Consider the following 13,148-nt stretch of genomic DNA (forward strand, 5'->3'; position numbering starts at 1 on the left):
TACTCGGTAGGTTTTGGCTTTGTGTTTTCAGGCACGACGGTGAAATGGACAATTTTTAAAAGAAAAGTGGAAAATTCTTGTTGAACGACAGGCCTCCTCTGATGTATTAATTGCATTAAGTGAGTCATGGATGGAGTCACGGAAATATCGAATAACAACATCGAAGTGTTATGTTCTACGCAGGTCTTCCAAATTTGACTGGAAAGAAAGGATTCAAAAGTATTTTTGGCCTACACCTTTTCAAAATGCCTTCAGAGCGCATGGAATGCAGTGGAAAGCGGAAGCACGAAGAGTATACTCAAAGTAAGAAATGTATATTATACTAACCGACATTGAACACCGAACATGAAGGTGGGTGACAGTGACTTTGCTACTTCAGGAAATATGTATTTCACTTTGTAAATGGAAAGACAGAGGAAAGAAATCTGTAATTATTGTCAATTCTTTTCATGATCCAGTTGTTTTGACAACTGTGGTCAGAAAAAATAAAGTAGGTAAAAAAGATATCGTAAATTGTCCACAACCAATTCGAGACTACAATCAGTATATGGGGGGAGTGGACAAATTTCACCAAACCTTGTCATACGACAATGTCTCATGGAAGAGCCGCCGTTGGTGGATGAGAATATTTTATTACTTACTAGATGCGGTGATTGTGAACAGTTTTATCTGTCATAAATTTGAAGCTGACAAATCCAGAAAGAAAGGAATGAGTCAACTTTCCTTTCAAAGTGCTGTAGCCGATCAGCTAATAAAAGACTACAGTTCTCGACAAAAACAAAGACCTAAAGTCGTAATTATTAGTACAAAAATGAAAAAACCTTCAGGGCGTGCAGTGGGGATGGACAACTCGGTGAGGCTTGTAAACGTAGGAGTCCATTTGCCTATAAAAGGGACTGTCCGAAGATGTGCTGGGTGTAGCACAAGAGCAAAACCGGTACGTTCGACAACATCATGCCAAGAATGTGGTGTCGCTTTATGTATAGAATATTTTATTCCATTCCATAAATAAATTTTAAGTTAATTATAGACTTACATACTTAATTTTTAAACCATTTTCCTAGTCAAAATAAATGAAATATGATGTTACTCTGATGTGGTCAAATTTTTAACCACAACTCAGAGACACTTTAAGCCAAAGTTGTGGCGAATGTCACAAATATATATGCAAAAACCATGCTGATATCAAAACATTATGTTCCAATTGTGTTAATAGGTAAGGTCTAAAACATAGTCGTCAGTTTTTTTCTATCTTGTAATGCTATGTTTTTTATTGCAGGGATAACTTTTAGATATCAGAGATGCGGAAAATAAAGGATTTATATTATTTTGAAAAATATAAACCACAATTAGTTCACACAAGAATGAAAAGTGTTTTTCCCTGTTTCTGTTTTTTAATTATCAGAAAATGTGTTATTTTTAAATTTATATTTACTTTTGTTAAGGTAAAATGTCAACTAATTCAGTAAAATATCCTTTAAAAATAGCCATGTGTGTAATTTCTGTCATTAAATATAAAAAAAATAGGGTCTAATCTGACCCTACCATGTTGGGAGTGTTACAAAATTTCACCATAGTACCTACCTAAATCTACCCGAAATGTGCAACAACTCAAAAATGCTGGATTTGTTTCAGTGAACTTTAGGTACGACGGAAGTTCTGTCCAAACAGATTTCGACCAGTTTTTTTCCATATTGTAGACAAAGTACTGCGTGGGATTCCGTAATTTTGCCGTAGATTTAGCGTACAAAGTTTTTTTTTCGGCATTGTGCTGCCAACTGAAACAATTTCATTTAAATTTGCCCTTGATGATCGTAGTATCAATAATAAATTAAATGTGACACCAGAGAAAATCAAAGATAACTGTTATGTTTTGGTAAAGTTTGAAAAAAAGACTTCTGTTGTCTATTATATCGGAAAAGTTCTCAGTCATTATTCGGATACAGAGATGAAAGTAAGTTATCTTCGGAAGAAACCGGGTCATGGTCATTCTTTTTCCCTGATATAGAAGACATACACACTTTGTATATCAGCGATGTCGCCATGATTCTCCCTGATCCTCAACCACGAAAGGGCTGTACATCCAGAATGGCTAGAATTTTTACTTTTGCAGTTAATTTAAATAATTATAATGTGCAATAAGTTCCAAAGTAACAACCAAATGTATAATTACCTACTTTAAGTTTAAATTGTCACGTACGTGGGGTACGTTCGTACAAATATCTTATCATAGAAAAATGGCATAACCCTTTAACCTTTTGACATAAAAGTTTCGGACTTTTTTGTAACAAACTACAATATATTTGTTATACTTAGGTACATAGACTAGATAAATTCGACAATTAATCATAAAGTAAAAAAAACAAATCTAAAAAGTGTACGAAGGGTAACCACTCCCCTATGCAAGAAGTAGAACCAAATATTGTTTTGTCTGCTGAATAAAACTATAGATATTATTCTACAACTTTGTATATGTGTAACATTATATCTGAAAATTCTATTCGACTCCCAAGAAAGTAATTTATATCGGTTCTGATAAGGCACGTCCCCAGGTTTGTGTTCGAGTTGGAGAGTTCGACTTGGGATTTTCGAGTTAGAGAGTAATTTTTACATTAAGTGCTACTACTATTCAAAAAATCGACTTGGAGAAAAATTCTACTTAGAGGAAGGCTGACTTGGGGGGAGTCGACTGTATTATTGTTTTTTATGTATTTTATTATAGAATTGTTTTGTTTTTTAAGTAAATAATTTACATTGGGAATTAGTTTTATTTCAAGCAAAAATTTAGGAAGAAATGTTATTTTTATTTCTAAATGTTGGCGACTTTTGGCGACTTCGGATTGGAAGTCTGGCGACATCAAAGCCTAGAAACCTGGCAATCCTGTAAACGTCTGATTGTAGTTAATTTGTCCAACACCTTCTAGAGACAAGGCCGTTGCACAGACTCATTGACAGCGTGTGACGTCATCACGATGAGTCCATAGTCGCAATCGCTATCGCCACAATTCAATTTAACGTTTTTACTTTTGAACGCTCAAAAATAATTTTGTTTTGTTTTATTGTAGTTTAACACTCTGCTGGTCATTTTAAAACCGATAGGTTAGTACCGATGTGTTCTGTTCATGTTTTCTGTGGTATTATAATGCATAATTATTAGAAACCAGACGTTCAACAGTTTAGGTTATATTATTGAATTTGAATTGTTTGAACTTTTTTGATCATTTTAGCGAAACTTTTCTAATTCTTATACTTTTTCAGAAATGCCAACTAAGTGTTGCGTTCCTAATTGCCGAGGCAATTACAAAAATGGGCCGCAAGTCTCAACATTCACTTTTCCAAAGTCAGAGGATTTAAAAAGAAAGTGGTTGGCCGCAATTAAGAGAATTGATTTTGAACCGTCTCCTAACTCAAGAGTAAGTTTTATCTTAGTGTACGATAGAGTTACTGTAGTCCATAATAATTACATATTAAAATACAGATCGTCAGTTAATCGATATTTCCTTCTAGGTGTGTGAATTACATTTCAGCCAAGCAGACATTGAAAGGGAGACAACTTACTTTCATGAGAAGTCTGGACGGCTTCTTACAGCACCTTTAAGTCATCCACGACTGAAGCAGGGTAAGTTTTAAAATAGTTGTTACATACAGGATCAATTTATAGAAGTGAAACTTAAGTTTTAATCCCAAGTAAGCTACAATGATTGTGTGTACCATCAGCATTATGATTAGTAATTTGCAAATCTAATAAATTAGTCATACATTTAATACATAACCCTTCTATAAACTGATCCACAGTCTTCTTGACTATAATATCTGTAATAATACATAAAATTTTTACATCTTCAACATCCAACATCTCTCTACACACACAAATTCTCGGAGCCTGGAAATGGAGGTGCCATCTATTATTTACTCTTGATTTGTAACATATTAATTTTAGAATATTTCTGGGATTTAAATAAAATTACAATCCATATAAATATAAAATATAATTTTGCAGATGCTGTACCCCGTCAATTTCCTGGAATATCTCCTTCCAAACCTGGCCTATCTTCCCCCCGAGAAAGTCCTGATAAAAAAAAGATGCGACTTGAAAGTCAGATGGTTGAGCAAGCAATTGCTGCCAGTTTCGAAAGTGACGCTGACTTTCAAAAGAAGCAGAAATTTGAAAGCATTTTAGAATTGCATACAAAATTACAAGAACTTGACTTAGGAAATTGGGAAGTCATAAGGAAACAACAATCACTTTATATTATTTATTTGGAAGAGTCAGACGTTCCAAGTTTAAAATGTACTATCAAGATTTCAAATGAGCTAAAACTATATATATATTACAAAGACACAGAAATTCATTCATTACCGAAAATCAAACTGAAGTTTCCCGCAGCCATAGATAATTTAAATCAAATAGAAGAAATTCTACATGAAACAAAGCAATTTTTAGTAGACAAAAACAATGACTCTAAATCAGTGGACGAAAGTATCCAATTAATAAATGATATTCTGCTATCTTTGATTAACCGTCTACCAGAAAAGGAACCCACAATCAAATTTTTAATTGAACAGGTTAATTTTTTGTCTGTATGTGTTAAAACTCGATTTAGATACAGGTGGGAAACGATTTTATTTTGTGGTTTACTGTATTCTATATCACCACATGCATACAGATTTTTAAGAAGTTGTGGACATTTAAATCTACCATGTGCTAGTACAATACGACGAGTGTGTGGTACCTATTTTACTGACCCCCGAACGGAACAAAATGAAAATTGTTTCTTGAAGTACATCTCCGCGAAATTTAGCACATTAGAAGATACAGACAAATTAATAACTGTAATGTTGGATGCAGGCGCGGATCCAGGGGGGGGGCAATGGGTGCAATTGCCCCCCCCTGACACACGACCGAGGTACTTTATTTTGACCAATTTCAAAATTTTGAAATCGCATTTCATTTTGTAAATACAGTAGCTACAACCTCTATAATCCGAATTCACGATTATCCGAACATCCAGTAATCCGAACACAGGCTATTTGAAGTCGATGCTTCTTCTGAACTTGGAAACACGCACCTACTTGCACATCTTTGAAATTTTTAAAAAATGATATATTTCAATGCACTGAATTAATTATCTAATTCTGGAAAAAAGGTTGAAGTTACCGAATAAATGAGGCCCGAAATCTACAAGAAAAGATATTTAGGTAAAATCGTCGAAAGTGGGTCGAAATTTGCATGAGGAACATTTCACTTTTGAAAAAATTTCCTAAAAATTCTGAAAAAATTCAGGGATACGTATATCCCGACGTGCTGATTCCTAATATATAGCATGTTAATGGTAACCAAGCAATATTTTCGAAAATTCGGTGTGAAATTCGAATTTTTCGAAATTTTAAAAAATTGCCACAAGTATTTCAACTGGACGAATCTGGAAAAAAGGTTTAAGTTATCGAAGAAATGAAGAGAGAAGTGACTTCTGAGGTCCAAAATCTACAAGAAAATATATGTAGTTAAATTTCGCAAATCGTCGAGAATAGATAATGGAAAATTACATTTTTGAAAAATTCTGAAGTAATTCTGAAAAAATTCAGGGTATAGATTCCAGCGTGTTGATTCCAAAAAGATAGCGTGTTTATGGTCACGGAGTAATATTTTTTTAGAATGTATCTGTTATCCATTGTTGCTTAAGAATTCTTTAATTTTGTTTAATACAATTAAGGTTTATTTCTTGAAGTTTGTTTTCAACTGTATATGAAGTTGTTATTCAATTTCCTTTCAGATTTTTGGGAAAATCGCTGATCCGAACAAATCGTTAATCCGAACACTCCTTTTTCCCAATTAATTCGGATTATCGAGGTTCTACTGTACACTATACGTGTAACGAAAACAACCAAATGTCACCCATATTATGTGAAAAAGAGTATACTAGTTAAAATTTTATAATTTTTTTTGTTTAGAACGCATTTCTGGGAGATAAAATACTACAAAAATTGCCCCCCCCTAAACGAAATCCTGTATCCGCGCCTGGTTGGATGAAGTTCATTTAAAACCCTACATGGACACAAAGGTGGCAATATTGTGGGTCAAGCTTACAACAGTCTAGATGCTGCAACTAGTGCGTTTGTTTTTATGATACAAAGCATAACATCTAATTACAAAGACGTTGCCCACATCTTGCCAGTAAAAACACTTCATGCTCAAGCCCTGCACGAGATTATTAAAAAAATAGTAATTGGCCTCGAAAAAATTGGATTTGAAGTCATAGTTGCAGTGTCTGATAATAACCCCATTAATAAAAAGGCAATGTCATTTTTTACAGAACCTCCTAGTATAACAAATTGTTATCCTCACCCCATGAACAGTGCCAGACCTTTGTTCTTTTTAATTGACCCTGTGCACATTTTAAAATGTATCAGGAACAATTGGTTGAATGTAAAGCCTGACCAAAACATCATGTATCCAAACTTTTTAACTGACTCCAACTCAACCAACGAAATTTTTAAAATTGCCTCATTCAATGCACTGAAACAACTACATGCTTTGGAGTACGAAAAATTATTAAAATATGGGTACACATTGTCTTTAAAGGCACTCTTCCCATCATCATTAGAACGCCAGAATGTAAAGCTTGCACTACAAGTGTTTAATCATTCAGTAGTTGTTGCTTTGAATGAATTAGGCCCAAAGCGACAATTTGACAATTTTGTGGATACTTCAACGTTTATTGGAATTATATGCAAGTGGTGGGATGTTGTAAATGTAAAGACATTGTGGAAAGGGAAGAGACTTCGCAACGAACTGGCAGAACCGATAACTAAAACATCGACACACATTTTAGAATATTTACAACAATTTCTAGAATGGTTGCAGAGATGGAAAAAAATGAACACTTCAGCAAAATTAACACCTGAGACACAGTGGGCGCTAGAAACCACCACTGATGGATTAATTAAATTATCCAATTATTGCCTGACTGACAAAAATTTGACATTCTTCCTTTGCGGAAAAATCCAGACTGATAAACTGGAAGAAAGGTTTGGAAAATATCGGCAAATGGCAGGGGGGCAATACAAAATTTCTATTCGTCAAGTTTTCGAATCTGAAAACAAACTACGGATGCAAAGCATAACGCCACTGATCTTAAAATCAAAAACTTACGGCGAATTTCAAATAACGCCTGAGGATCCACCTGATGAAGTTTTTAGGGATACCAATGAAGATCCGCTTGTATCTGTTACATTGATCACCAATTGCCTTGTGAGCGATGATGATTTAAACGATATTGATGACAATACATGGCCAGTTTTGGTGTATGTTGCAGGATATGCCTCATATGCTATAAACAAAAAGTTAAAGTGTAGTTATTGTAAGGTGTTTTTAGTAACTGATGATCTCCTTTCTGGAAGCAGTGTAATAACTGCCAGTAGCAGAGGGGGCTTGTGTTACCCTACTACAGATGTGGTGACATGCTGTGCGTTTGTATATTTGACTGTCTTGAAGTGCATAGATACAGACTTGGAAAAAATTTTTTTAGACGAAATTGATCAACGCCTTACAATAAAAACTTTAGCAGCAAAATCCATAGGCGAATCAGTCAACAATTTGTTTTTGGGTCATCAATGTTCCAAACATTCCCCAGGCAAAATTGTTGATTTTATATTACGGCCAATTTGCAATATTTTACTCAAAAATTATTGCAAAAAGCATAATGACCAGTTTTTTAAGACCCCAATGGCCGAGCTGAAAAGAAAAACTTAAACAGCCTCCGATTTTTATAGTTAGTTTTATAGTTTATAGTTAAGAAGTTTGGTATGTGGAATGTTGTATTTTTTCTAAAAAGTCTACTTACCGTTTAAACAACACTATCTAAGGCAACAATCCATGTTTAAAAGAAATCTTTAATAACTATCTGTTTATTAAAAGTGGCATTCTAGGTTATGTCTGTTTTTTTATCAAATTTTTGTGCAAATATACATTTAACGGTACAATGCAGCCTAACGAACGATGTCTGAAATAAATTTTCATTATTAATGGTGATTACTTGTCGCTTTTTTGTAATTTCGAGAATGTTGACATTTTCATGTGGACCCATCATGATGACGTCACAAAACTAGTGCACAGGCCTTATCTATAGGAGGTGTTGCTAAGATCGACCAAACATAAATAAACCTAACCTATCATAACCCAACAAGAATTCAAGATGGCTAAATACCCATGATACAATAAATACCAGGTATGATATTGCGCACGTACGGAGTGGGAGAGTGACGTCACTCAGAAAGTAAACACAGGCATTTCGCGCGTATTTTGTTACGTTTTTGGAGTGTTCTGTGCGTTTTTGTGTCTTTCACGTGTCTTTTAGACGGTTAGTGGGTGCACGTTATTTTTTTATGGTTTTATAAAGTTACAACGATGCGTTGTGCTGTTTTTGGGTGTAATAGCGATAATCAATCAAAACATTTTCGGAACGACATACAGTTTTATTCGTTTCCAAAGGTAAGGTGACCAGACGTACTCCTTTGAGGAGGACAGTCCTCCTTTCATGTATGCTGTCCTCCTAGCGTAAATGTCCTCCTCGTGTCCTCAAATAAAAAATATCCTCCTTTTTGATTGATCAATTAAGTTGCTTTACTTTTTTACGGTTTACGTTACTTCTATGGTAAATTAATTTAAATCTAGAAAATTTACTGTAGTTGTGTTGGTATTCCGAGTGCAAACCTCAGTGAATGGACAAAACATACAGAAGATCTTGATGTTATGAATTGGACTTTACTGAGATCAAATTTTACGTGGGAAGAAGTTCAGACGACGATACAATTTGCATTGGAAAAATGTAATTGTGTTATTGACGACAATCGTTTATTCGACGCAATACGGAGATTACAAATTTATTGCAACACAAAATTTGAAGAGTCGAACGAACAAATAATGGACTGTGATAAAAGATGGCTTGATGTATTCAACCATTTTAAAAATCAGTATATTCCGTGTGAAAATTTAAAAATATTATTTGAATTATTTCTTTGTTTGCCAGGCACAAACGAGTCGGTCGAAAGAGTCTTCTCCATTGTTAATGACGTTTGGACTACCGAAAAATCGCGCTTAACAGTAGAGACTCTTTCGGCAATGACTGTTGTAAAATGTAACATTAATATGACATGTCAGGAGTTTTCTAAAATGTTATCAGAAAATGAAGTACTTTTAAAAAAAAATCATTCTAGTGATAAGTATACATAGTAATTTCTATAGTTTACCTTATTAACCCATGTAAATTAGTATTAAAAAGTTAAAAAAAAATCCATGTGTATTTTATTATTATTATTATTACGCGTCCTCCTCAGCAGTTTTGAAATTCTGGTCACCTTACCAAAGGACAATGTTACAAGACAATTATGGGTTATTTCTTGTTGTCGTTCGGACTCTTTTACGGTAAAAAATGCAAGAGTGTGTTCGCAGCATTTTAGTGAAAACGATTTTGAACGAAATTTGCAACACGAACTTTTGAATTATATTCCTAAAAAAGGAAAAAAACTAAAGTCTGGAGCTGTGCCTTCGTTATATCTTCCTAAAAGAAAAACAATCAAACCTAATAAGGCGAGAGAAGAAAGAAAAGTAAGAAGAGAATCAGCCAAGTTGGTTAAAGAAATTTGTTCTAGGGATGAAGTCGCAGAAATTAAGTAGGTTATTTTACTTAAATATTGATCTAAATCAAACAAATTCAATAAAAATAATATACCCAAAGAACATCTTATAATACTTTCTTTTTTAGCAATTATTTTATATTTTAATTTATTTTATAGCACTAAAACCAATGACCCAACTACTACTTTGGATGACAAAACAGAATCGACAAGTAAATCTGTTGGGTATATTGAACACATTTACTCAGGGAAACTGCTTTTTTTTAAGAATTACTTTTGTGTTTGCACGGTTTTTTTGCATGTATATTTCTTTCTCAGGGGAAACGATTATTTGAAAACATATATCCAATATTTAATTATGTTTTTCTTTATGTAGTACAAATACAGATCAAGATATACATAGAGAAGATCTGGAAGCAAAAATTGCTTATCTGAAAAAACAGAACGACGAACTTGTAAAAGAAAATCAAAGTATCAAAACAATTTTCACTCCACGACAAATCAAAAAACTCAAACATCCTCACACAAGACCAGTCTGGACAGTGACAGAAATTTCACAGGGAGTTGTTTTACATTCTGCAGGACCACGAGCCTACCGACTACTTTTAAAAAAAGGGTATCCTTTTCCCGCTGTTTCTACATTAAGGTCATGGACTAAAAAAATAAAAATTGTTCCAAATTATGTAAAAAAAAGTTAATAACATTTAAAAAGATGTGTATATTCCAGGTATATTAAAACAAGTCATTAATATTGTTAAGAAGGCAGAAATGTCAGCTAAAGACAAAATATGCGTTTTATCTTTTGATGAGATGAAAATTCGAGAAACTTATGCGTATGATAAAGTTAATGACGCAACTCTAAAACCGTATAAAAATGTACAAGTTATTATGATGAGGGGTCTAGTCAGTTCTTGGAAACAGCCTATTTATTTTGACTTCGATCAGAGGATGACGCAAGAAATATTGTTCAAAGTTATTAAATTTATAGAAGATGCAGGGTTTTATGTATGTAGTATCGTTTCCGACTTGGGGGGCGGTAATAGAGGATTATATAGAGATTTGGCAGTCGATGAAAAGAAACCTTGGTTTCTGAATCCTGACAAAAATCATAAAATTTTTGTATTTGCAGATGTACCACATCTGTTAAAATTAATTAGGAATAATTTTCTGGATTACGGTTTTTTGATATCAGAGAACACTGAGATAAATCAAGAACCAATTGTTAAACTTCTTAGTTTCACGGGGGACTCTGACCTTCAAATTACCCATAAAATTAGTCTGCACAATTTGACTGTGAATGGCCCACAACGTCAAAAAGTAAAATTTGCAGCCAAGCTTTTTTCTCACACCATATCTCAAGCAATCAACAGATGTGGTACCATGGGACTTTTTACTGAGAACGAAAACTGGGTAGAATCTGCGATGTTTTTCAAACTGGTAAGAGCAGTAAGAATCAAGGGAAATTGCTTATAAAATAATGTTATAGGTAAACGACTGGTTTGATTGCTTAAATGTAAGAGTTCCTGAAAGAGATAGCCGAGAAAGAATGCAAGCTTTTGGGCTGCAGTTGGAGGTGCAAGAAAAAATTTTAGATACCATGTCAGACACTATGTATAAGATGAGAGTTAAAGGAAAATCGTCTTTAATGCCGTTTCAAAAAGGAATTATTCAGAGCAATAATGCTCTTAAACTGTTATTTAAGGACTTGAAAGAAATTTTTGGACTTAATTACATCTTAACATTCAGACTAAATCAAGATGTTTTAGAGCAATTTTTTGGACAAATGAGGTCGAAAGGAGGATTATATGACCATCCTGACGCTTTAGATTTTAGATATAGGTTGAGAAATTTTATTTTAGGAAGGAATGAAGGTTCTATGTCAGAAGAAGCTAACGTTGAAGAAGATGATACTCCAGATGGCCCTATAAACAACATAGGAGAGATTTTGTTAAGCGGTAAATGTCTTTCTTCTTTAACTACAGAAAGTAGTGCCAACCAAGAAAATGGTGCTGACGACTCGGAGTTTCGTGAGTTAAATGATCTGAAATATGACGCACTAGAACATTTAACAGGGTAAACTTGTGGAGAGTAGAACGGAGCAAGATCAAGCTACATTTACTTGGACAGACCAATTATCAGAAGGGGGTCTCATAAAGCCTCCTGAAGAACTTGTTAAAAAAATGGCAGAGTTGGAAGTAATTTTTAATAGATTTAATGGAGATAACATCAAAATTACTAAAAACTATTTAAAAACTTTGTTAGATAATTCAAAATCCATTGACTGTAGCACCTAAATTAAATCATTATTTTTCAGATCACGAATGTATTTCAGGATAAAAAATCTTAACAATGCATTATGGGAAAGTAAAAATAATACTAAGCGGAAAAGAAAATTTCGAAAAATTGTTAATTAACGTGTAGAGTGCATCTTTTTTAAAAGTGGCAGCAAAATTTTGCGCAGTTTCTCTGTTGTCGATAAGGCTTTAATGTCTCCATCAGTGACCATTTCTACTTTTTCTTTAATTGTGTACTGCGGCATGTTGATGAATTTCGATCACTAAAAACCAGTAATCAAAGTTTAGAAACGTCAGGTAAATGTCTGTTTTTAGATGGCTGCCTACAATATTACAAACAAAACTATCCCAATATTTTAATTTTTAATGAAATATCCTTTAATTTAAAACATGACTTTTAATAAAATCGACAACAGATAACCCAAATTACATCCAGTTAAAATTTCAGCTCTGAATCTTTACTCAAACATAAGTTAACATGGGGTATAAAATTTAACATGGGAATCCCTGTGGCCACTTTTAAAAAAGATGCACGCAGTTCAATAGTACATTGTATTTATTTTTAGTAGTTATTAAAAATTCTTATTTTTAAGTTCAGATTATGTGGTAAAATTTTGTTTGTTTTGTTCTATTAATAATATATTGTTTTACAAGTAGTGAAAAGTGGTCGTTTTAATGGAAGGTTTAATTATCGAACGGAGCGAGCATGGAAAACACATTTTTCTTAAGTGTTGAACATGTTACTTTTTCGTGTACCTACTCAGTTTTTGAAAGTTTAAAACAGAGTTTCTAAAGTAGATTTCAATTTATGATAATTATATTCGTGTTAAATGTGCACAATTACCATAATAAAGCAAGTATGTTCATGATAATCAAATAAAAACGTAAACAAGCAAAAAATGGATCATTCTGAAGATCTTTGCATTTTCAGATAATCTGCAGAACAAATAGTAGGAAAAGTATGAAAGGTGTTACAAATACTTTGATGAATGATTGAGAAGAACAAAAAATTCAAATAAAACGGACGAGACATCAGTTATGCTGAATGGTTGGAAAAGTGTTACTAACGAGAAAAATAGCACTTTTTATGATTAACTCCAAATTAAAGGCGCATTTTTCCATTGAGTACACGAAAAATAATATTAAACGCGAAATTTTAATTTGGCGCAGACGATAAAAATGCCTATCAAACTCCCTTAAATTCGTTTTTACAATTTA

General features: G+C 33.4%; 1 protein-coding gene and 2 long non-coding RNA genes across 4 annotated transcripts in view; 1 reads left to right on the forward strand and 2 right to left on the reverse strand.

Annotated features, from left to right (window-relative positions):
• Positions 1-13,148, reverse strand: part of LOC135123821 (uncharacterized) — a 183,826-nt gene that overhangs the window by 151,314 nt on the left and 19,364 nt on the right. The window lies entirely within an intron of this gene.
• LOC135123567 (uncharacterized) lies at positions 2,949-3,924 on the forward strand. The gene is made up of 3 exons (XR_010279663.1): positions 2,949-3,099; positions 3,259-3,413; positions 3,508-3,924. It is a non-coding gene; the product is annotated as an uncharacterized LOC135123567 (long non-coding RNA).
• On the reverse strand, positions 6,824-8,133 carry LOC135123554 (uncharacterized). 2 transcript variants are annotated; one of them, XR_010279654.1, is made up of 3 exons: positions 7,845-8,133; positions 7,154-7,735; positions 6,824-7,105 (listed from the first exon to the last, which is right to left on the reverse strand). It is a non-coding gene; the product is annotated as an uncharacterized LOC135123554 (long non-coding RNA). The 2 variants fall into 2 exon arrangements; XR_010279653.1 differs by having other exon boundaries at positions 7,154-8,133.

The sequence above is a fragment of the Zophobas morio genome, unplaced genomic scaffold, assembly GCF_036711695.1.
Source record: "Zophobas morio isolate AGI-343-1 ecotype UQ-CSIRO unplaced genomic scaffold, CSIRO_AGI_Zmor_V1 ptg000006l, whole genome shotgun sequence".
Lineage (NCBI taxonomy): Eukaryota > Metazoa > Arthropoda > Insecta > Coleoptera > Tenebrionidae > Zophobas > Zophobas morio.